The sequence below is a fragment of the Lissotriton vulgaris genome, chromosome 5 (genome assembly GCF_964263255.1).
Source record: "Lissotriton vulgaris chromosome 5, aLisVul1.2, whole genome shotgun sequence".
Lineage (NCBI taxonomy): Eukaryota > Metazoa > Chordata > Amphibia > Caudata > Salamandridae > Lissotriton > Lissotriton vulgaris.
In genome coordinates, this window is record NC_141693.1 from 1,013,538,774 (window position 1) to 1,013,564,570 (window position 25,797).

The following is a 25,797-nucleotide window of genomic DNA, read 5'->3' on the forward strand; positions in this document are numbered from 1 at the left end:
AACTCAGCAATGAATTCCTGTGCCAAGTCCACCGGCCCATCCCATATCAAGAACAGGTCATCAATATACCTGATCCAGATAGGGACATGCTTGCTGAACCTGTCATTGGACTCCACCACCACCACCTGTCCCTCCCACCAGCCCAGAAAAAGATTTTCTAGGCTGGGGGCAAAACAGGTGCCCATTACTGTCCCGGGACATTGTCGATATAGCATTTTATCAAAGATGAAAATGTTTTCTTTCAAACAGTACAACATCATGGTCTTTAACATGTGTGTAGGTTCCCACAATGAGATGTGTCGCTCCCGGAAGAAATACATGCAGGCATCTATACCTTGTTGTTGATTAATGCAAGTGTACAAGGAGCCCACATCTAGAGCTATCATGTGATAGCTATTCTCCCATTTGATATCCAATCCAATCCAAAGTAGCTTTATTCAAGGTATACTCATAAAAGCACAAGATGAACTACATTTAAATACAAGCATTACAAATGTGTACATTAAATAATTACAAATATTTGATCACACTTAAATCACATAGCAAATGGAAGAGGCAAAAAATGGCATTAATACAATTGCCTTTTGATTATAAAATACATGTTCAAAGGTTAAAACAATTTTAAAATAAGCAGTACATTTAATGGTCTTGCTCAGGAGATTGCAATTAATATTACCCAAAAATTTACCCAGATTTAGATTTCAGCCTTATGGCCCACGCCCATTTTAGGTATTTGGCTACCGCTATAGTAATAAATGGTACAGTGCTGGTACACATGAGCCTTTCTGCCTTGGTACTCCTAGATGTGCCCAGTAATTTGTACATTGGAGTTAGCCAAACTCGTCTAGGAAGGGCATAGGCAGGACAAGCAAAAAAGAGATGGCCAGTTGTTTCGCTATAATTCCCACAGGCAGGACAGATGTTATCACTTGTATGGGTCCACCTGGCCGTAAGAGACTTTAGAGGTAATGAGCCTGCCCTGAATTGTAAGTAAAGCTTCCTATCTCTAGGCCTAATAATGTTATCCCAATAAGATTCTAGCCTAGGTGTAAATTTTGTTTCTAGGAAGACTCCGTTCATAGGAGATGATTCGGTATTACTCCTAGCATTAAAAACAGTCCGCTCCCAGTACATCGCTTTCATAATGTTTTTAGATGGGAAAGAAGCCTCTACTGGGTTCTCCCATAGCATTCTCATTCCCAGGACTATCAGACTATTCCTAACGCCCCTTAACCAACTAATGATATGAAAGGCATCAGATTTGATTACATCTAAAAATCCTAAAGCATATGATGAGAGTTCGGGTGTCGTCCACAACCTGCGCCAGTATAAAATAGGATGCAGCTTGGCGATATCAGTAATATCTTTTCTACCCAAATCATATCTAAGTGGCTCGAGAGGGGTACTTTGTGGGAGATTGGTAATACTGCGGATAGTATTAGAGAGGCGGCTTTCTCAAACCCCCAAAGTTCGGCGCCATAAAGCGTGGAGCTAACAGCTTTAGATTCATAAACTTGGAGGACTGGTCTCATAGGTTTTGTTCTCCCATTTGATATCATGAATTCGTCGTAAAAAATCACCACTGTCTTTACAGTAGGAATGCAGTTTTACTACAAATGGTGCCAAAAATAAATCAAGAAAAATCGAAGTACTTTCCGAAAGGCCACTATTCAAAGATACAATTGGTCTTCCTGGTGGTCTAGTGAGATGTTTATGCACCTTAGGTAGGAGATAAAAACATGGCAGTCTAGGATTGTCTGTCTTCAAAAATAGGTGTTCCACTTTGTCCAACATGCCTTCCACTCACCAATTCATGAGCAGTTCATGATACTTCCTTATGGACTCTCTGTAGATTGACCATCCAATTTCCTCGTAGCAATTGACATCACCTAGTTGTCTTAAGGCTTCCTGGTTATAATGTTCAACATCCATTATCACTACGTTACCGCCCTTATCCAACAGTTTTATGATAATTGTTCCATCTGATGATAGATTGATAAGGGCGGTTCTCTGGGTTTTGGTCAGGTTGTTTTGCCATGGTTTGGATGGATGATCCTTTAATTTGCTCAATTCATGGGTCATGGTGTTACTGAAGGCCTCTATGTTGTCGTGGGGAACATTTGGATTGAAAAGAGAACGGGGTTTCAAACCACTGTGAGAAGTCATGTCTGGTCTAAAGCCAGATTCTATAAGTAAATTCCTTTCCTCCTTTATTGTCTTTTCAGTCATGTTTTCCTCTATTGCCTGTAATTCAAGTAGTAGATCTGCATCTTCAATATTCAAATTGGGCATGTCTGCTGGGAATAAATGGTTTACTCTGCTGTTGGTTGTACTGTTTGTCATTTTATGAATTTTATGGATTTTCATCAGTTTTAATTTTGGAATGTATAGGAAAAGATCGATCCTGGTGGTCACAAAATTTAAATTGTCCATTGGGCAGAATGACAAGCCCAATTTTAGAAGAGATTCCTCTTCTTCACTTATTGGTCGTGAGGACAAGTTGATAACTGATTTGCTGTTGCACATGATGCCAGATTCATTTTGGGGTAAGGGTGACATATTGATTTTTGTTCAACCCGTGTCTGTTTTTTATTTTTAATCTTTATTCAACATTATGAATTGTCACTATGCATTAAGTGAACGGCAAGTATGATTTTCATTTCCATGCACCTCGACCTTTATTTCTATGGAAATTTAGGGTACAGGTCACCAAACTTGAAAAAGGCATCGCCGAAATGCGTTGTTATGGGCACAATAAAGTATAATTTTGCGATCCTCTGGTGTGTTGCTTGCTATCTTCTTCGGAGTCCCGGAGACATAACGCTTTGTGGAACATACATGCATATATAGAAGACAGCGTTCCGGACCCGTTACAGCCTCTTTGAGTACCAAGTAATGCCCATTGGGCTCTGTAACGCCCCCACAGCCTTCCAATACTTCATTGATGAGGTACTGCGTGAATACATGGATCAGTATTGTGTGGTATACATCGATGATATCTTGATCTACTCCCCAAATGTTCCAGACCATATCCAACACGTCCGTAACATCCTCAAGAAGTTACAGCAACATGGCCTGTGCGTTAAGCTGGAAGAAAGCGTATTTCACACTACTGAGGTGGAGTTTCTGGGACATATTTTGACCCCCGTAAGAATCAAAATGGATGCTAGGAAAGTTGAGTCTGTGTTACAATGGCCTTTCCCGGGTTCCTTGAAACAGGTCCAACAACTCCTAGGCTTCGCCAACTATTACCGGTGCTTCATTGTAGGGTTTTCAGCCATCATTACTCCCATCACACGCTTGTTGCGAAAAGGACCTACGTTTGAGTGGAACATGAAGCCGAGAAGGCTTTTCTTGATCTGAAAACCAGATTCACCAGTACACCCATTCTAAATTTCTAATGCCCCCGATCCGGAACAACCATTCATTGTTGAATCCGAGGCCTCAAAAGACGCCTTGGGAGGAGTGCTATCCCAAAGAGACACAAAATCAAATCTCCTACATCCCGTAGCATACTATTCCCGGAAACTACAACCCGCGGAACGGAACTACACGTTTCCGATCGGGAACTTCTAGCTATTAAGGCAGCCTTTGAGGAATGATGTCACTACTTGAAGAATACCAGACATCCTGTCACCATCTATACAGACCATCAGAACTTGCAATTCCTCCGCTCAGCCAGGGCTCTTTCTGCTCCTCTACTACGATAGACACTGTTCTTCAACGAATACGATTTTAGGATCACATAGCGGCCTGGTAAAGAAAACGCCAAAGCAGATGCACTGTCAAGACTAAGGGATATTGGTGAAGGAGCTGACAAGTCAACACCATCTTCCATCTTACCAGAACAGTGTTTTCAGGGAGAGGTCCTTTCCTCTTCCTTCCCGACCCAGCTGCGAGACGATCTCAAGGCAAAGAAACCAGAAGACTGGAACAGAGATCTGACAGAAATCACTACCTGTGGTGGGCTCCTCTACAAAGGAGAAAACTACTACCTCCCGTTGCCGCATCAACAACAGCAAGCCCTGTACATGTGCCACAACCAGGTACTATCCCTGAACCATGGATACCATAAAACCTTGGATCTGTTACAAAGACACTTCTGGTGGCCAACCATGCAGGAGGATGTGCGCATCTACATGGCCCACTGTTCAGTCTGCGCACAAGGCAAAGCCCAACCACGACCCACTGTGGGTTTACTACACCCAATCCCTGTAACCCCCTATCCGTGGCACAAGCTGTCTATGGATTTCGTCGTGGGGAAACCCCAAACCAAGACAGGATGTACCACTGTTCTTACAATTGTGGATCAGCTAACCAAGATGGCGCACTTTGTACCGTTAAAGAAATTGTCTTCCGCTGTGGAGTTAGCTGTGATCTTCATGACCAATGTGGACCGTTTGCATGGAATCCCTTCTGGGCTGCTCACCGACAGAGGCACTCAGTTCATTTCTCGCTTCTGGAGAGCTGTGTGCGACACCATAGGAACAGACATACGTCTCTCCTCCGCATACTACCTCCAGCCAAACCATGGAACAATACCTCCGTTGCTTACTCGTCTCGGTTGAGAAGGAGTGGTCAGACTTCCTGTGGATGGTGGAATACACCTACAATAATAACAAACATGCTTCCATAGGAATGTCGCCGTTCTACTGCCTGCAGGGACGACATCCACGCACCACGCCCTGGGAAGAGCCACAATCCAGTTCTCTGTCCACCATCAAAGCCTATCACAACCAGCTATGTGAACTATGGCAACAGGTTCGATTTGAGTTAGCCAAGACCAAAGAAAATTGCAAACACAACGCAGACACACACAGACAGGCCGAACCAGAGTACAAGAAGGGAGACAGGGTATGGGTCTCCATTAAGAATCTCAATGTACACTGCCCCAAGAAACTGCTACCACATTATGTAGGCCCCTACAGCATAGCTAAGTGTCCATGAAACTCACTCTGCCCCCTCATATGAAAATACACCCTGTCTTCCACGTATCTCTTCTGAAGCAGGCGCTGTCCGATGGCCAGGCCTCCGTGCCTCCACCTCCTGTACTCAGGGATGACCACGAGGAATACGAAGTTCATGCTGTGCTGGATTCACGTAGAACCAGAGGTAGGCTCTATTACCTCATAGACTGGAAGGGGTATTGTCCCGAGGAGAGGTCCTAGGAGCCCCTATCCCATGTTCGCCATGCCCCCCAGCTGGTACGTGCTGTCTATGCAGGCCATCCCCTGAAACCGCATCCTGCCACCCCTGTGTGAGGGAGGGGGATCTATTTTGTGGGAGGTACTGTCACGTCCCTGTGTGTAGTGGGGAGCGAATGTTGCATGGATGGCGGTCTAGCTCTCCACAAGTGCGCAGTACCGCAGGTCACCTCCTGAGCACTTCCGGGTGACACCGTCAAAATCCTGCAATGCCCTAAAACGAGTGCTTCTGATTCTGAATTGGACGTCATCCGGAGGACTGTTCATGCGAGAAGAGTTGGTGCGGGTGCACTCACTCTGCCTTGTGACCGTACTCGGTGAACGCTTGGCGTGCTACCGTTCACCTCTGTGGACACTTTGCGGTGAGCGCAGGAGCGCGTCACCGTACCCTTCCTTGTTGTGCTTCTCAGTAAGCGCTGGGGCGTATTACTGCTTTTCTTCCTTTTACGATGAACGTAGGAGAGCGTCACCATACCCTTCCTTGTTGAGCTTTGCGGTAAGTGCTGGAGCGTGTTACCGCTTTTCTTCCTTTCATGGTGAGCGCAGAAGCGCGTCATCGTTCCTTCCTGGTTGGTGCTTCAAAGTGAGCGCAGGAGCGCGTCACCGCTTGTTGGACCAGGCCTTTTTGGCAGGTTCTCCCCGAAACTTTTTGCTTTTGCCTAGCCTGTTTCTGTAACCTGGTGTTGGTGATTTTAGGTCTCTGTGCACTTTTTCACTGCGGTCCAGTGTAAAGTGTGTGCGCTCTCTGTGTGCGTGGTGAGAGTGACCTGCCCTCCCATAGGAATGCATGGGGAATATGTGTGACCATGGTAGTTCCTGATGTATGGGGAGTGCAGGGTCGAGTTTGGTATGTGCGAACTCGTGAGATTAAATGCTGAACAATGATGTATGCGGCATGATTGTGTCTAGTGTGGAAGTGCCACTTCTAGAAGTTGGCATGTTTGTGTAATTTGTGTCTGGGGTGTGATTGGCTGGAGCTGGTTGGTGAGCCTGGCTCCAGGAGTCAGGATGGGTCTGCCCCGGTGGTGAATGGAGAGATTAGCATGCTGATGTGAGGAAGGGGTACACCTCGGACCTGAATAGGGCTGGGTTTTCCCTCCACAATGCTGGCTCCACCCCCTGTGGTGCATCTGATGTCCTTAGCCTGGCCAGTGAAAGGAGTTCCCCATAACCAGTTGTAGCTGGTTCTCAAATTACCTGCACCCTGCTAGACAAAGGATTGCGTGTATAAAAAGAGGCTGTGACCTCTTGTAAAGTGTTCTTGTTTCTGACTAGAATCTACCAGGGGTGTGCTGCTGCTTGGGCCTAGGGGAAGGCTTGCCTCCCCTGGCCCTGCCCAGCCCCTGGATGCCTTGAATTGTTGGAGGAATTCCTGGGAACCCTCTGCCTTTCCTGGGGTGATTGGAGACTTTGTTTTACCCTGGAAACCTTGTCCTGCGTTGCTGGGACCCTTCTTGCTGTAGGGGTCACTTCTGGGGCCTCTAGTGGTTTTTGGGCCCCCAGCGTAGGGGGGCGCTTATGTTTTTAATTGCCGGGTAGACCACTGTTGGTTTTCCTCTGAGAGAAGCGCTCCTGCCCTCTGTGTGCCCTGAGTGCCGGTGCCCACCCGGCGTTCTTATTTACCTTTTCTTTTAGGTAGTGTCACGAGTGCCACCCCGTTTATTTAGTTACTCCACGGGTGCCCACACGGTGTCTGAGGTTTTTGATGCACCAAGGGTGCCCACCCCTCATTTTCCACCATATAAAATCACCGCCATCAGCCATGGCCCGCGTTCATCGTCGGATCGGCCGTGCTGTGATTGGCTCGCTCTAGGGGGCTCGATCTGTGAGCCCGCGCTGGGATTGGTCCAGCGCAAGGAAGAGGTGCTGTGTCATAGGGGGCTCATCTCGTGAGCTGCGCTGGGATTGGCAGCTCTTACCCTTATTGCCGAAGATGACCCGGAAGGCTGGCAATGGATCCTGTGGGGCTCCCGTTGCGTGGAGGGAGCCCCGTGTGCCGGCCGAAATCCTGCCGAAGCCGAGTGATTGGGGTCCGATGAGTAGCATGGTACCGGTGGCGGAGGGGGCGCGAGGCACACTTTCAGTGCCTGCCCCCGCCGCGTGAAAGAAGTGTTGCCGCTGGAGTGCCCTACAACCTGGTGAGTGGAGAGGTCGCTGAACGTGTTGTGATTTGTGCCCCAGGGCACCCGGGCAGTGTTGAGGAGTCTCGAGCGGCCCCGCCATTGCGGGCCGCTCCCACTTGGGGCACAGAGTCGTGGCGGCCCCGGATGGTAGTGGGCCGCCCCAACGTTGTTACTGAGCCTGCGGGGCTCCACCTAGGGGCATATTGCCTTTCAAAGCGCCAGGGTTTAGGGGGCCAGCTTTTCCCCTTATCGAGCGCCACATGATTGTTGAGGAACCAGAGTGCTCCAGAGAGTAAGCATGGGCGGAAAATCCGTTCCGCTCGCGGATTTTGCGGATTTTCGGTAAATTCGCGATCCGCGAACGCTCGCGAATTTACCCAAAATCGGCAAATTCGCACGCAGCGGATTTTTTTTTTCTTGGTGATACAATTTTGCGAGGTGCGGCGTAAGTTCGCAATTGCGAACATGTAGGTGCGGCGGGCAGCAACAATCTCGCACTCGCGAAATTACAAAATTTGCAATTCTGCACAAGAAATCCACTAGCAAGCAGCATAGACCTTCTGAAAATGATGATTTTTATGACAATAACTCCTCAGGTTGACATTTGCCTGCCCTTTTTTGGATTTGAGGCCTTTTGACTTTCTTTGGATCACTTTTGGATTAGAAATCAACTTTCACAAGTAAGTTTGTTTGGGGCATTACATTTGCTGTTCTGCAGAAAAACGAGTTTTGCTAAACTGAAAGCACTCAGCAGGTGCAAAAGTTCAAACTCATCATTAGTAACCATTCCCTGTAGTGCTTCCTGACTGGGGCCCCTCCAGAGTTCAGTTGCTAGTTGCAACAATTGTATGACCCTGCTCTGACCCTCACAGCCGGATCATAGAATAGCTACAAGTAGGCCACAAAGGTCCTGGAAAAAAAATTGCACTGCAACAGAAAGCAAATGACAGATAATGAAGCAGGTGCCAGACTGGAATTTTAAAACAGTGACACATTAATAAATCAACCCCAAATTAATTCATGTCAGTTGAAGCAGGGCAGGTGTGCTTGCTTTTTCCCCCCATAATCTACAGTGATGATGATGAACCAGAGGGTGGCATTGATGTACCAGAGGGTGGCATGGGTGAAACAGAGGGTGGCAGTGTTGAAACAGAGGGTGCTGTGAACCTGTGATGATGAATCAGACGTAGAAACAACATAGTTGCGACCGTTGCGTGCCGACAAGTAAGTTCGCAATTGCGAACTGGTACAAAATCCTTGTGAACTGGCAGAAATCCTTGCGAACACTATAAAAACAAAAAAATCTGCAAATTCGCGAGAATTCGCGGATTTTGCGGATTGCGAGTTTGCAAATACGAAAATTCGCGAACGCCAGATTCGCAAAATTTGCCCATGCCTACCAGAGAGCACATGTGGGTTCAGAGCCTGGAAGGCTCCACCGGTTGCGCAAAGATATATTTACAGAACCCTATGTGGCTCCAGCCTGCGCATATTTGCTTCAGAGCCTGTGTGGCTCCAGCCCCTGCGGCGCAGTTTGGTTTCTAGGGTAAGTGAGAGCCCTGTCGCAGTTTTGTTGTTTCCCAGCTGCCCAGCAATTAGTGGGCAGCTGCACCGTTTCGGCACCATTTGAGTGAAAGTCCTTGTGAGGGACGGAGATGGCACAGAGGTGCCAGGCCTTCCACAGCTGTGCAGCACTTAGTGCCAGCTGCAGCGTTTAGGCCCTTGGGATTGTCATCAGCTGCCCAGCCATTAGTGGGCAGCTGCAACGTTTAGGTTTTGCGCTGGTGGCGCACCCCTGACTTGCGCTGCATTGGCAGCGCACCCTGAAATTCTGGACACAGGGCATTTTGAGCCCCTTCTTGAGATGGCCAGTTGGCCAGGGGGCTGGTATGTGGGTAGGGCGCAAGGCCCTAATGTGATTTTTGCGCAATGTGATTTTACTATGTTTATGATGGTAATTGCCTAATGTGTTTTATAGGCTAGAGTGATGTGGTGCTAGGAAATGTAATGCATTTAGTATGTTTTACGCACCCTGTATTGATACCTCTAGAGATGGTTTTACCTATGTAGGTTTATGTTAGAGAGAGTTTACATCACTGTGAGTTACGCCCCTAAATGTGATTTATTCTTAGGAGGCAGAGTCTAATGTGTTTAGACTAGTGAGGAGATTGCCTACTGTATTTTTACTGGTCAGGCTTAAATGTGAGTCATGCGTAATGTGCAATGCCATTATGCCTGTGATACCTCTAGATGTGCTTTCATGCTCAGGAGGATGTTTTGCCTAGTATAGTTTATACTAGAGAGGTTATGTGTCCATGAGTGATCTAGGCCTAAGGTTATTAGTATTGCGTAGTGCAGAGGTCTTCAAACTTTTGTAGGTTGAGCCCCCCCAGCTGAATTTTTTTAGATGTTGGGCCCCCCCACCACATGACAGAAATTTCGCCACGCGCACATTCCGGGCATATTCAGCGAATGACATTCAATACAATAAGAGTGTTTAGTAAACTGCAGGTTTGAGAGTGGATGTGGTGAAATGACAGAGTGGCAGGAATGCGGTACAGGTGCTGGTGATTCCGGGGGCCACCTCCTTATCCCCAAGAAACTTCTGGGACTGGTAGTCTTGATGCTTGTGCCCGATGATGTCATCCCGTGCAGCGGGCTCCATGTAAGTGTTATACAGCGTGGCAGGAATGCAGTACAGGCGCTGCTAATTGCAGAGGCTGCCTCCTTAGCAGGGGCGGCTCCTCCGCAATGGTAGGGGAGCATTACCTCACTGCTGCAGAACCAGCACCTGAAAAATAAAACGCCATACTTTCATTGTGTCATTTTTCAATTGCTTGTAGAGCCAGCGTGCAGTGGGGAGGGGTGGAGCAGGCCCTGAGAGGGGGAAGAGGAGTGCTATGTGCAGCAGCTGCAGATACCTTTTCCCAGTTTTTAAAAAATTATTATTATTAAACTCTCTCCCCCCTTGCACACCCTACCCCACCAACCACTTTTTTTTGTGGCGGCCACCACTGCTCCTCAGCCCGAGAAAATTCTGGGACAGGTAGGAATGATGCTTTTGCCCAAAGATTTCGTCCCTCAAAGCGGGCTCCATATATGTGCTATATAGTGCAGCAGGAATGCAGTACATGTGCTGGTGATTGCATGGCCTGCCACCTTAGTCCCAAGAGAATTCTGGGACGACAGTTAGTCACAATGCTTTTGCCTGATAATTTCATCCCGCACAGTGAGATCCATGGAAACTCTATATAGCGCAGCAGGAATGCGGTACAGGTGCTGGTGATTGTGGAAACCGCCTCTTCAGAGAAAGAGAAGTCTGGGACAGTTAGTCCTGATGCTTTTGTCCAATGATTTTATTATTAGATTTTGTTCGAGTTCAATGAGTGTTGCTAATCCACCTTTAGACCTGCCTTTGCCCTGGAAAAATTATGTGTCATGTGAATTTGACAGTACTGTTGTAACATAACAGCAAGTGACCATCATTCCCGAAACGTATCTGTGTCTGTCCCAGCATGCATCCCAGAGTATGATTGATACTACTAGAATCAGGTGCAAAAGCATGCATTTTGTGGCTACTCTTTGATAGTCTGTGTAACATGCCGCAAACAAAACTTAAAATGAAAAATACAATTCACTGCACTCAATTGAAATTGGCATAATGAAAAACAACGCAGAAATATACATCATTTGGCTGTGCCAGGAACTCATATACGGCAATACACTTGCATACTTTGATTTTTACGGAGCAGTTTAAAGGACGGTGCACGAGGAAACGAGTTTCTGAAGAAATAAAAAAACAGAAAATGACTTCTTTGTACAGACTCAGATAAAGAATTAAAATCCGATGTATTGCTCTTGTACTTTGTTAAAAACCCAAATCAGCTAAATTGTCACAGGGAGACTCCTTGCCTCCCACTGCAGCTGAAGCCATCAGCTCTGTAATTAACCCCTTCCTGGGACAGTTAACAAAACAAAAGTATGGGCACCTCGTGCCTCATCCATCTCCCCTCCCTCCCCCTTCCACACACCGGAGTCCTACCAGAAGACTTGCAGGGAACAAAGGTCATATTGGCATGGAGTGCACCCCCCCCGGGATGGTGTCGCGCCCACCAAGGGGGGTGCGCCCCACAGATTGAAGAACACTGGTGTACCTACCTGTTACTAGTGGTTACTGGTTGTGATCTATAATTGTTATTTGGTGTTACAGTTATTCTAAGTGCTAGTTCTACTAAGTGCTGATTCTGACAGTGGCCCACGTGGCCCTGTCCTGGTGTAAATAATCCTTTGTGAATATTGCCCGTGCCAGTTGGCACAATGTATATTATGTGATTACTATCTGATGTGTTTTGACAATACAAAAGTTATTTTTATATAACCTTGTGTGGAGTTCCTTTTGTTGTGTGCCTAGGATGTTGTTGCTCCTTGCTAGCTCAGGAGGGTGGTTATCCACTGAGTGTAGTGTGTGTATCTGGATTCCCCAGTATGGTAGGATCCAGTAGTGGCAGCTAAAATGTGTCCAGTGTGTAAAGTCCCATTCCCAGTTCCTAGAGTATGGTGCCTGGTGCTCAGTAAGAGGGGTGCAGGTTGAGAGTCAGAGGCAGTGAGAAACTGTCTCACCAGTCTGGAGGGGGAGTGTGTGGATGAGTGGTGTGTTGAACTGGAGGAGTTGGTGTGAGTTTTTTTTTGGTGATAATAGGAGCTTGCACGGGAGGTGTACCTGTGTGCAGGAGGTCCTGCAGAGGCACTGGACGACAAGGTGGACGTCTGGCGGTGTGCTAGATGTCTTGCAGAGGCATTAGTGAGTGATTCTAAAAGTAGTGGCTTGTGTATCTGATGATCCTGTGTAGGGGAAGGGAGGGTGCAGAGCCCCAGAAGTAGAGGTAGGGTGGGGCACTCTTGCCCATGACCTCTGGTCAGCCTGAGGGTATGGTCCCTAGGTTGAAGGATCAGTGGTAGTCCCAGTTGCTACATTAAAAGGGAGAGTGGAGAATGGCTATTGTGTGCCAGGAGTTACTGCCCCCCACTCTGTGAAGTGATCAGGACCTGTGACATTTGGATGGCCTAGGGCCCGGTCCTGGGCATGGACGACTAGGGAGTGCCAGTGGGGTATCCTAGTTGGGCCAGAGAGATCTTGTTGAGAGAAATCCTTGTGGGTTCAGAGTGGCGTAGAACCGGAAGGTGTCCCTGCCGTGCGGGCCCGTGTTTTGTCGCCCAAAGCAGGGAAGCCCATCAAGGGATTGATTGGTCTACCCTGCGTTTTGGCTGGAAGGGGGTTGTGTTGGACCCGGCCCTTTTTGGCAGGTTCACCCCGAAATTGTTTGCTTTTGCCTAGCCTGTTAAAGTAACCTGGTGTTGGTGATTTTAGGTCTCTGCACACTTTTTCACTGCGGTCCAGTGTAAAGTGCATGTGCTCTCTGTGTGTGTGTCGAGAGTGACCTGCCCTCCCATAAGAATGCATGGGGAATATGTGTGACCATGGTAGTTCCTGATGTGTGGGGAGTGCGGCTCGAGTTTGGTATGTGCAAACTCGTAAGATTGAATGCTGCGCAATGATGTATGCGGCATGATTGTGCCTAGTGTGGAGGTGCCACTTCTAGAAGTTGGCATGTTTGTGTAATTTGTGTCTGGGGTGTGATTGGCTGGAGCTGGCTGGTGAGCCTGGCTCCAGGAGTCAGGATGGGTCTGCCCCGGTGGTGAATGGAGAGATTAGCATGCTGATGTGAGGGATGGGTACACCTGTGACCTGAATAGGGCTGAGTTTTCCCACCACAATGCTGGCTCCACCCCCTGTGGTGCGTCTGATGTCCCTAGCCTGGCCATTGAAAGGAGTTCCCCATAACCAGTTGTAGCTGGTTCTCACATTGCCTGCATCCTGCTAGACAAAGGATTGTGTGTATAAAAAGAGGCTGTGACCTCTTGTAAAGTGTTCTTGTTCCTGACTAGAATCTACCAGGGGCGTGCTGCTCCTTGGGCCCAGGGGAAGGCTTGCCTCCCTGGGCCCTACCCAGCCCTTGGATGCCTTGAATTGTTGGAGGAATTCCTGGGACCCCTCTGCCTTTCCTGGGGTGATTGGAGACTTTGTTTTACCCTGGAAACCTTGTCCTGCGTTGCTGGGACCCTTCTTGCTGTAGGGATCACTTCTGGGTCCTCTGGTGGTTTTTGGGGCCCCAGCACCTGGAGGGCACTTTTCTTTTAAATTGCCGGGCTGAGCGCTGTCGTTTTTCCTCTGAGGGAAGCGCTCCTGCCCTCTGTGTGCCCCGAGTGCCGGTGCCCACCCAGCGTCCTTATTTACCTTTTCTTTTAGGTAGTGTCACGGGTGCCACCCCGTTTATTTAGTTACTCCACTGGTGCCCACCCCGTTTCTGAGGTTATTTGATGCACTGAGGGTGCCCACCCCTCATTTTCCGCCATATATAATTACCGCCATCGGCCCAGGCCTGCGTTCATCGTCGGAGCGGCCATGCTGTGATTGGCTCGCTCTAGGGGGCTCGACCTGTGAGGCCACGCTGGGATCGGCCCAGCTCAAGGAAGAGGTGCCGTGTCATAGGGGGTTTGTCTCGTGAGCCGCGCTGGGATTGGCAGCGCTTACCCCTATTGCCGAAGATGACCCAGAAGGCTGGCAATGGATCCTGTGGGGCTCCCGTTGCGTGGAGGGAGCCCCGTGTGCCGCCCGAAGTCCTGCCGAGTGATTAGTAGCGGGGGCGGAGGAGGCGCGAGGCACATTTTCGGTGCCTGCCCCTGCCGCGTGAAAGAAGTGTTGCCGCTGGAGTGCCCTACAACCTGGTGAGTGGAGAGGTCACTGGCCGTGTTGTGGTTTGTGCCCCAGGGCACCCGGGCAGCGTTGAGAAGTCTCGAGCGGCCGCGCCATTGTGGGCCGCTCCCACGTGGGGCACAGAGTCAGGGCGGCCCCGGATGGTAGTAGGACGCCCCAACATTGTTACTGAGCCTGCGGGGCTCCACCTAGGGGCATATTGCCTTTCAAAGCGCCAGGGTTTAGGGGGCTAGCTTTTCCCCTTATCAAGCGCCACATGATTGTTGAGGAACCAGAGTGCTCCAGAGAGCACATGTTGGGTTCAGAGCCTGGAAGGCTCCACCGGTTGCGCAAAGATATATTTACAGAACCCTATGTGGCTCCAGCCTGTGCATATTTGCTTCAGAGCCTGTGTGGCTCCAGCCCCTGCGGCGCAGTTTGGTTTCTAGGGTCAGTGAGGGCCCTGTCGCAGTTTTGTTGTTTCCCAGCTGCCCAGCATTTAGTGGGCAGCTGCACCATTTAGGCACCATATGAGTGAAAGTCCTTGTGAGGGACTGAGATGGCACAGAGGTGCCAGGCCTTCCACAGCTGGGCAGCACTTAGTGCCAGCTGCATCGGTTAGGCCCTTGGGATTGTCATCAGCTGCCCAGCAATTAGTGGGCAGCTGCAACGTTTAGGTTTGCGCCGGTGGCGCACCCCTGACTGGCGCTGCACTGGCAGCGCACCCTGAAATTCTGGACACAGGGCATTTTGAGCCCCTTCCTGAGATGGCCAGTTGGCCAGGGGGCTGGTATGTGGGTAGGGCGCAAGGCCCTAATGTGATTTTTGCGCAATGTGATTTTACTATGTTTATGATGGTAATTGCCTAATGTGATTTTTGCGCAATATGATTTTACTATGTTTATGATGGTAATTGCCTAATGTGTTTTATAGGCTAGAGTGATGTGGTGCTAGGAAATGTAATGCATTTAGTATGTTTTACGCACCCTGTATTGATACCTCTAGAGATGGTTTTACCTATGTAGGTTTATGTTAGTGAGAGTTTACTTCACTGTGAGTTACGCAACTAAATGTGATTTATTCTTAGGAGGCAGAGACTAATGTGTTTAAACTAGTGAGGAAGTTGCCTACTGTATTTTTACTGATCAGGCCTTAATGTGAGTCATGCATAATGTGCAATGCCATTACGCCTGTGATACCTCTAGATGTGCTTTCATGCTCAGGAGGTTGTTTTGCCTAGTATAGTTTATACTAGAGAGGTTATGTGTCCATGCGTGATCTAGGCCTATGGTTATTAGTATTGCGTAGTGTGTAGCTACCTGTTACCAGTGGTTAGTGATTGTGATCTATAATTGTTATTTGGTGTTACAGTTATTCTAAGTGCTAGTTCTACTAAGTGCTGATTCTGACAGTGTGTTAGTGAGAGTTTACTTCACTGTGAGTTACGCAACTAAATGTGATTTATTCTTAGGAGGCAGAGACTAATGTGTTTAGACTAGTGAGGAAGTTGCCTACTGTATTTTTACTGATCAGGCCTTAATGTGAGTCATGCATAATGTGCAATGCCATTATGCCTGTGATACCTCTAGATCTGCTTTCATGCTCAGGAGTAAGTATGGGCGGAAAATCCGTTCCGCTCGCGGATTTTGCGGATTTTCGGTAAATTCGCAATCCGCGAGATTCGCGAATTTCCTGCAAAATCCGCAAATCCGCGAGCAGCGGATTTTATGGCTTGCTCGCACTGTTCGCGTGAGTTCGCGACTTCCCAGTTCAACTTCGCGCCCCGCGAATAAGCGCTAAATTGCAGAAATACGATCTTAGCAAAACTGAAACTACTTACCAGGTTAAAAAGTTCAAGCTCATCATTAGTAGCCATTTCCTGTAGTGCTTCCTGAGGGGCCCCTCCAGAGTTCAGTTGCCTACTTGCAACTATTATGTGACCCTGCTCTGACCCTCAGAATAGTTACACATATGCCACAAAGGTCCTGAATTACAGCTAAGGGAGACAAGCAGGAGCCAGGCTGGAAGTTCAAATCCAGTGACACATTAATCAGCCCCTAATTCATTATTGTCAGTTGGGGCAGGGCAGGTGTTGTAACTAATTTTGCCACAATGAAAGCACTTAGCAAGTGCAAAAGATCACTAATCAGGAAGCACTAAGGAAGCAGGTGCCAGCTAAAAAAATATTCTGTGACACATTAATCAGCCCCAAATTAATTCAGGTCACTTGAGGCAGGGAAGGTGTGCTTTGCTTTGCCACAATAATGTACACTGGACAACCAGAGGGTGCTGTGATGAAACAGAGGGTGGCATGGGTGAGCCAGAGGGTGGCATGTGGTGACAGAGGGTGGCAGTGATGAAGAAGAGTGTCCCAAACAGGCTGGACACGTAGAAACTACAAGTTCGCAAAACTTGCGACCCGACAGGTAAGTTCGCGTTTGCGAAATTGTACAAAAACCCTCGCGACTTGGCAGAAACCCGCGCGAACACAAAAAAAAAATCTGCAAATTCGCGAGAATTCGCGGATTTTGCGGATTGCGAGTTCGCAAATCCGCAAAATTCGCGAACGCGAGATTCGCAAAATTCGCCCATGCCTACTCAGGAGGTTGTTTTGCCTAGTATAGTTTATACTAGAGAGGTTATGTGTCCATGCGTGATCTAGGCCTATGGTTATTAGTATTGCGTAGTGTGTAGCTACCTGTTACCAGTGGTTACTGATTGTGATCTATAATTGTTATTTGGTGTTACAGTTATTCTAAGTGCTAGTTCTACTAAGTGCTGATTCTGACAGTGGCCCACGTGGCCCTGTCCTGGTGTAAATAATCCCTTGTGAATATTGCCCATGCCAGTTGGCACAATGTATATTGTGTGATTATTATCTGATGTGTTTTGACAATACAAAAGTTATTTTTATATAACCTTGTGTGGAGTTCCTTTTGTGGTGTGTCTAGGATGTTGTTGCTGTTGTGTGCGTGCGCAAATGCTTTACACATTGCCTCCGGGATAAGCCTGTCTGCTCGTGCCAAGCTACCAAGGGGGTGAGCAGGGGATATGTTGGTGTGTGAGTCCCTCACCCTGACTAGAATGGTGGGTTCTGCCTGGCTTTGGCGTAAGCCTTAGCCAACCAGAAATCCCAATTCTAACACCGCTCATTCCTTCTGCGGTGAACGCAGTAGCATTTCACCGCTCACTCCCGGCTGTGGTAAGAGCACAGGTCCAGGTTACCACTCTTCCCTAATACTTACACCACGGTGAGAGCAGGAGCGCATCACCGCTTTTCTTTTCCTTGTTGCCAGATACCAAGCGCAGGAGCGCATTGTTACTTTCTTTTTGTTCCGCACCGCGGTGAGTGCTGGAGCGCCTCACCACTTTCCTTTTCCACATATGGACGCAGGAGCGCACTGTTACTTTAGTTTCCTTGCCGCAGCGCAGGAGCAGCTGACACCGTGACTACTGATTAAGGAATCCCCTGTTATTCTGAGACCGTGGTTTCCAGAGCTGGTGCGCTACCTGTCCTTTCCTAGTACCCAGGTGGTAGGCGCACCTACCGGAGGTTCCTGGAATTACCTCTTCCTTCAGGTGACTGTCATTCTTCTCTCTACCTTTTTATTGGCGAATGCATGGGGATGTGTGCATGCTGGTTAATCTGTGATAGGGAGGGAGTTACCCTTTTTTTATCAGGAAAAAGGAATGGGTCAACAATCATAAAAAGCAAAAACTATTTTTCCTGAACTTCATAACCAATTTCTATTACTTTGTCCCCTAAAGAGACATTCCATAGGTAGGAGAAGGGGTCTCGTCTATGCCCAGGTTACCAAATTTACAAACTTTTTGAGTGTCAGACAAGGATTAACATGAATGTATTTACAAACACAAATTTTAAAAAGTTCTCACTCATTTATTAAAAATATTAAAAAAACAACAATAATACATTGTCTCATTTACATTATACATCTTGTTGTACACACATCAATTACAGATATTATTTGACTTAGTTTAAAAAGTTGAGTATCTAAACTTTGCTAATCAGCATAGTTCAAAAAATCTCACTCTACAAACTGTTGACGCGGCGTTTCGGTGCCAAAGACAATCTTGCACCTTCTTCAGGACTTGTTCATTACAATGATATCTAAAAAAGAGATATTACAATACATTCCATTAGATCCTGTTTCAGTCTGACATTTGCACATTGAATGTTTTGCATTTTTATTAACTTTTCCCTACCATTTGGTAACCCCGCTAGATCTTATTAGGAATACTATACATCAATTCACACTTGTACCAAAAACCTACACTTTAGCATTGCTCATAGAAGACATGTCTAGTGACTTTTCCACTTATCACCAGGATGATTAGTCCTCAACTTGCTTGATAGGACACAATTGTAGTGGTCTGCAATTAATTTACAAAGACCTTATTGGGAGTACTTTACATCAATTCCCACTTATGTTAAAATCCTACACTTTAGCATTACTCATAGAAAACATGCATGTTTTCTATGAGTAATGCTAAAGTGTTTAGAAACAAGATGTATAATGTAAATGAAACAATGTATTGTTGTTGTTTTTTAAATACTTTTAATAAATGAATGAGCACTTTTTAAAATTTGTGTTTGTAAATACATTCATGTTAATCCTTGTCTGAAACTCAAAAAGTCTGTACATTTGGTAACCTGCGCATAGACGAGACCCCTTCTCCTACCTATGGAATGTCTCTTTAGGGGACAAAGTAATAGAAATTGTTTATAAAGTTCAGGAAAAGGAGTTTTTGCTTTTTATGTATGCTGGTTAAGGCAGTAAGTGACCGATTGTTGGTTATCCTTCCAGGCTCCAGGTCAGGAAAGACAACAAACTCCACGGAGGGTCCCTTATCGTTTCACCATACATTCAGGCACATCCCTTTCCAGGATTCCTTCCCCCGTCTTCACCACGCCCCGGTCTGGTACTGATTAAGGTAAGACAAGGGAGCAGGTGGGAGACAGTGGAGGTTTTTCATATCATCCCTGCGAGACTACTCTACATGCAGACGGCAAGGCGTGTGGGGTCCCTGACACCAAGTGCCCAATGACTAAGTTGGAAACACCAAGTCAGAAGAAAGGTCTAGGGGGAAGGCAAAAAATTAAGGGAACATTAGCCAAAAAGGGTCAAGTCCAACAGGTCTCAACATAGCGATGTCAGAAATTGATTTAAGATTTAGATCAAATCTAATTTGAAGCTCTGAAGCACTAGTAGGGTGTCTCAAGGGGATCTTTATAAAAAAGCATTTACAGCTTTTTCAAGGGTGCTATGATTACAAAACCTCCACAAATCCTCCTCAATACAGAGCTCCCCCACAGGTGGGAATCTTATATATCTCCATGGGGAGGGGGAGATAGCAAAATCGGACAAATCTTATAATGGACCTGCTCTTTGTTTTAAAGTTAAAACACTGTTCTCTATCTGGGCAGCCCATCTATGGGAGCCTTTAATTCTCGTGCCTAAGTAATCAAACTTGCAAACTATATCCAATGCCTCACCCCATAAGAATATCTTGCTGTTTAGTTTTTTTCCGGGCACCAAAGACCATATACTTGGTTTTGTTGTGTTGCCGTTGATTTCCCAGCCATTCTCTGTGCAAAAAGTGCTGAATTAGTCCAAAAGAATGGATAGACCTCAAGGAGTTTTCAACAATAACAAAGTGACATCTGCAAAGAGAATACACTGTATTTTGTAATCCTTCAACTTAGTGGAGTCATTCCCACAATTTAAAAGATAGGGATGCAGATATTTATCTACAGAATAGTGTGGGAGCCAAAATGCACCCTTGCTTTACTCCTTTCCTGATGGGAATATCTTCCGTCAGTTCCCCTGTAAGGCCCCATCTAACCCTTGCAAAATGTCAGAATATAAAGCCCATATTTGGAACAGTAATCCCCATGAGACAACAATCTTAGTCAGAACCTCCCAGAGTTTTGCCCTTGGGACAAGATCGAATGCAGCTTGAAGGTCCACGAAGGCAACAAAACAACTACCCCCTATCAATATCTACTGTGTTCCACTTAATGGACCACACAATCTGATTGATTGTGGTAGTGTCAGATCTGAATCCCACCTGTAAGTGGGATAACACTTTAGCTTGAGAAATCCAGTCCCACAGTCTCATAGTCTGGATAAAAAATACATGTTATGGACTTTCTTGTGTATTATCAATCAGACTTCAGGGTCTGTAATTGCCTGGTGTAGATTTATGCCGCTTCTTATGAATGTGGATTATTTCTGCTCCTTTCCACGAGCTCATAATCAGCGATCCTGCCATCAATACATTTGACAGAGAATTTATATAGGGACCTCATATCTGAAGTTCACAATAAAATAGTTTATTTTACGGTAAATGGCTTCATCTCTTCCCCAGAGGATTCTATAATGAGTCTCTGATGACCCATTGCATAGATTTTTTTCCATAAAGGGTCGAGAAGTGTTTTACCCAGTCGTTAGAGGCGAAATTGCAGTCTGGACAGGCTGAGTCTCTGTGCCCATTATGTGTGACTACATGCCAAAAAATCTTGTTGTCCCTAAACCATACCGCATCCAATAAATCAACTCATATACCAACTTTCCATTGGACCTTACTAATTTTGATAGCCCTGGTGTACTTCTCCCATCTAGCTTCAGCAATCTGTGTTCTTTGTTTGCTCTTTAAGGCATTTACCAAGGCCTTCTTAGCACTTTAGCTAAATTCATTGAACCGCCGGTTCTCTCGTGTTATCCGAGGTCCCCTTCCACTTTTACAATCCTTCACAAACAAATGTCATAATTTTACAAAGAGTTTTTCATGCACAATCATGATCTGGGTAGAAGACAGGGCTTGAAACTCAAAAGTTTGCAATTCGTCTGATACGAGTCTATACATTTCGGATATTGTATCTTTTGATCTAGTGAGAGCCTCCCAATCCACCTAACGTTTATTTTTACTTGTCACCACATAGCTAGATAATGTGGATGGGGTTGGAATCTCCCTATTCCTTATCCATGACGTGTCCCAATCTGATACAATAAGAAAGTGGTCACTGCCATGGTGGTCTATGACTGTCATGACTATTATTTCATACCATGTCCAAACAGATTCTAACATGTGGAGGAAGACATTAATGAGGGCATCCATCTGGGAACTATATCAGTGCTTCAAGAGATCACGTCTCTCTGGTGTCAGTTTCCAATCTGTGTAATAGATCATGTGGTGTTGTCCTCTTTGGTGTCGCTTCCAGAATCTTCCATTTATCCGCCACAAAGTTTTTTTTTAGATCACTGCTGTCATTTCTATTAGGGCTGGCATGGAACTTCCTGGTGCCTGATAAGCAATGGATTCCGGTTTGTTTCCTCATGATGGGCATAACGAGGCTTGATATACACGATCACGCACTAGGCTCACTTACAATGATTTGGGGTGAGCTTTGTGTTGCCCTCAACCCCCTTGTGCTTGTACATTCTACCACCACTACTATTATGATTGTGCATACTACCACTACCCGAAATTATTAGAAAAGGTTCCTGGCACTGTCCTGTTATAAAGTGACATTTGCACCAAGTGTGCCCCTATGGAGTCTTCCAGGGTTTAACAAAAGTGGTTGTAAGTGGGTCTGCTTGGGAGTAGTCAGTAACTGTGTAAATGACTTGCATGAGGGTAGTTCCATTGGTATAACTGAGGAGCTAGGCGGCAAATATGATCTGCCACCTGGACAATTTATGACACAGCCACATCGCTTATTTGATACCTCATATCTGGGCTTATGGAAATTTTGATCCTTCTGAAAATAAAATGCAGCAGACAAAGTTGATTCAACATAATGGAAGAAGGGCCATAGTCATTCTGTATTTAGCCGGACAACCACAATTGTCACTGTAGTAGATGACCTTAGGGCAAAGTGGGGGTGTGACTTATTGGACGAATGGGTTGAAACGCGTTGTTCAATCTTCTACAATTCAGTACACTGGCTGTATTATATCCCCAGTTACAAATATATGTAAATATATATGGCGGATGCCCTAGAAGTAGTTAGTTTTTCCATACGGTTTGGGATTGTCCATTTTTACAACCTTCTAGGATGAGTTGACAAAGAAACGAACCTCTGCCACCAGGGGAACTGATGTGCACTGGTCTGAAACCTGCTTAGATAGATAGATGAATGATGGCAGTGAGAGAGATACTTTTAGATGGCACCATTTTTAAGGGCCCAACCTCTCTGTTGCCTGCGTACCACTACATACTTGTCACTTTTGACCTACACCGAATTTAACTTATAAATCAGATTTTTTTCATTTTCGTCATGACTGATTTTTCATTTTCTGATAAAAAAATTTAGTTTTTTTAAAAAAAAATAGTACTGCAAACACTCCGAATGACATGTTTTTCAAAACAACGCTATTAACTCAATAGGTTGACAAAAGCAAATATTTGTTTTATCAGAGGAGACATAGACAGGCTGTGGCATGATCCTTGGTTAATTGCTGTCCTCACTTTCTCTTGCTTAGCTACAGCCCTCCAGCAATCATCTTGAGAAGCCAAGGAGCCAAATGACAAAAATCTACTCTATGCCATAAAGCATGACACCCAGAGGAGTAAAACAATATCAACAGAAAATGCTGAACACATACACGCATTACAACTCATAAAGTACAAAAGTGCATCCTCAGGCAAACATAACATTGGTCAACCTCTGCGCATTTTTTTTTTACTTTACTTGGTTTTTACTTGGCCAGAATAAAATATAAGGAACTTTTCTTAACCAGTGAACTAGTTGAATACCAATCACCCACACTGACAACAGCAGTGACCGGAAAAGCTGCTATTGTTCCTCATAGTGGATTGACCTACACACCCTAACCGAGGAAACATCTGTCTTATAGTTATTTTTAAACAAACCTCTCTAGATTTCATGTAAAGGGCGTTTTATAAATGGTTCTGGAAGTTAGCAAGTGGGGGGCGATAATAATATTTTTCTCCGCGTAGCAAAAAGCAAGCATAACCCTAACCTTTCCACAATGTTCCTGTCGTTGCCTGCCAGCACAGATGTGCACTCAGATACCACTCAAACAACAGTCATTCAGGGATACTGATCTTTTTTTTTAATCAGATCTGATGTTTTGCCGCAGTCTGCCTCTGTTCAAGACCAAGGTGGTTTAATATGCACAGCCCATTATCCCTTAAAATTCCTCTAAAAGTGATCCTGTGAAATATTAAAAATGAAAAGAATTAAAAATACCAACCACGCCAGGGGGTAACAATAGATAATGTTAACTCCCTACGGGGAGCTTCTCCAGAGTTGCAGCCTGAATAACATTCATTAGATGACAATTACAGGAAGTCGGAGGAGGACATTATCATTTCTAAAATAATTGCATTTACAGCTGCTTCCTTGTTCTCAGGACAGTTTGCGGAGCGAGTTGATAAAGGAAGGGATTGAAGTAGTGAATGCAGTATTAGATTTCATATGAACCACAGGGTTTCATCAGATGTCATAATAAGTTAGTGTCAAACTATGAGACGCACCGAGGAATTGGGAAAGGCTCCCAATTGTAGTGACAAATTGTCAGGGTGAACTTGAAGTATTAAATAAACTTTGAAATGTATGACTACCGCGGTAAATGAAAGGGACTAAGGTTGTCGAATCTGCTTTGTGTCACTGTTATTCTCATTTGGAGATATGTTTCTGCTTTCTTTAGCTGTTGCTTTGGAATAGGACTTGTAGGCCTTGGTTTAATCTGCCAGTTACTTAAGGCTATACTAAAGCACCACAATACAATGGTTCCCTGAAACCTGGGCAGCAGTACTGAGAAAGACTTGCTTATTTAAATCAGGGCGAACAACCTGCCACATGCCAGGCCAGCTGAGGCTGTGGGGCCCACTTCCCTGGCAGGGGGCGCCATCCATCATGTCTTGATAGCCTCACCTTACTGGTTGGGGGCCTAATAAGGTCACAGAGGATTGCAGAGGGGATGCTATTTTGTTTGGCCGACTTAGCACTTAGTTTTTATTTATCTGAATCAGTCTCTCAAAGCAGGTTTATCCACAGTCAAACTGGTAGCTATGTACCGTTAAAGAACATTTGTTCACTAGATGATAGACAGACTCTACTACCTTTATTGTTGTAAATACATTTCTGGGATGTCTCCTATATGAAGCTACTAGCATAAAGATTGCCATAAATGTAGCTCTCCTGTTCTTGGCCCAGAAGTAGATTCAATATGTAGCAACTTAATTCCTGCTGATCATTTAATCCCTTTCGGCGCACAGTGGCAGCACCAGAAACAAATAAAGCAGGCTGAACCACACTTGGCGATTGACAAATGTCATCATGCACTAACACCCACACAATGGATTAAATTAGGAACCCAAACATTGGATCACAAGGAAAGGTCCAAAAAAACTTGATCGTCTTGCTCATATTCAGAACATGGATGAACATTTGAAAAGAAAATAAACGAGTAAGTATATCAGGAAATTTTCAAATAGTTGTTAAGGTGAATCCAGCGTTTTACTAATCCTGGATTCGGGAGAACCATACAAGAATTTAATGAGAAACAATTGACAGATGTATATGATTCACAGTGAAAAAATGGATCCTGATAGCAAAGCAACTAGAGGCACATAGAACATAGCAACACAGGACTCTGCAGTCCATGAGGTGCGGGTAGACCCCAAACTCTTCAGGGGGTCCACAACTCTTCAAGGTGACCCATTCAGCCCAAGGCCGATCCATATCAAGGACCCCTCATCACATTCTGGAACAGGGCGCCATCATTTCGCTCAAAACTACTGACATGGAATACTGAGCTCCTTTCAAGAATTTAGAGCCTTAAGTCAATTTATCCAAGCTGAAGGTTGATTGGACTGTTATTATGAATCTTTTATTTTTTTATTGAGAGTTTTTTAAAGTGCATCCATGATCCAAGGGTATCAGAGCACTGTATAGTAAACTGAATTTTAACAGGTTGCACTTGGTTAGCTACATGAGAGTGTTTAATTATTAGTTAAACTATGGAGAAGATTTACAATGGCTAGATATATGAGAGATAGTTCTCATGTAAGTAAAACTATGAAGTCAATTTATGATGGTGAGATAGGTAGAGATAGAGTCAGTTCATCATCTTGGGGGGTTCAAGTGATGGAAAATAGTCAGTTCAGAAGATATCTTTCAACCAAAAGTGACTTAATGCTCTTCTTGAAGGAAGCATGAGAGGGGCTAGTGTGGATTTTTGGAGGTAATGAGCTCCAGATCCTTATCGCATTCCCAGTTGTTAGAGCTGACATCCTAGAGTGGTATTCTCCCTAACATTTTGCTTTCACCCTTCATGTTTTGCTAAATATGTTTTAGTTGGCTTTAGGACCCTGGGCACATTACAAGTGCTAACCAGTGCTGAAATGCTTGTGCTCTCTCCTTCACACATAGTAAAATAGATCTACAAGTAATTGGAACATTTAATTGAGCTGTCCATCTCTAGTAAATGGTATTATATGTACCCAGGGCCTGTAAATTGTGGGCCTGCTGCATTCATTATGCTGCCCACTAAAGTAGCCTTTTAAAACTTGTCTAAGGCCTGCCACTGCAGACTGTAGTGCAGTTGTGAACTGCTATTTCAACCTGTTAGATCTGGGGGTCTCTAGTTGGCAATGGTATTCACCTTTGTCCAAATAGGGTCCCTTACTTCTAAGTCAGGATAAGGGGATTACACTCCTTAAT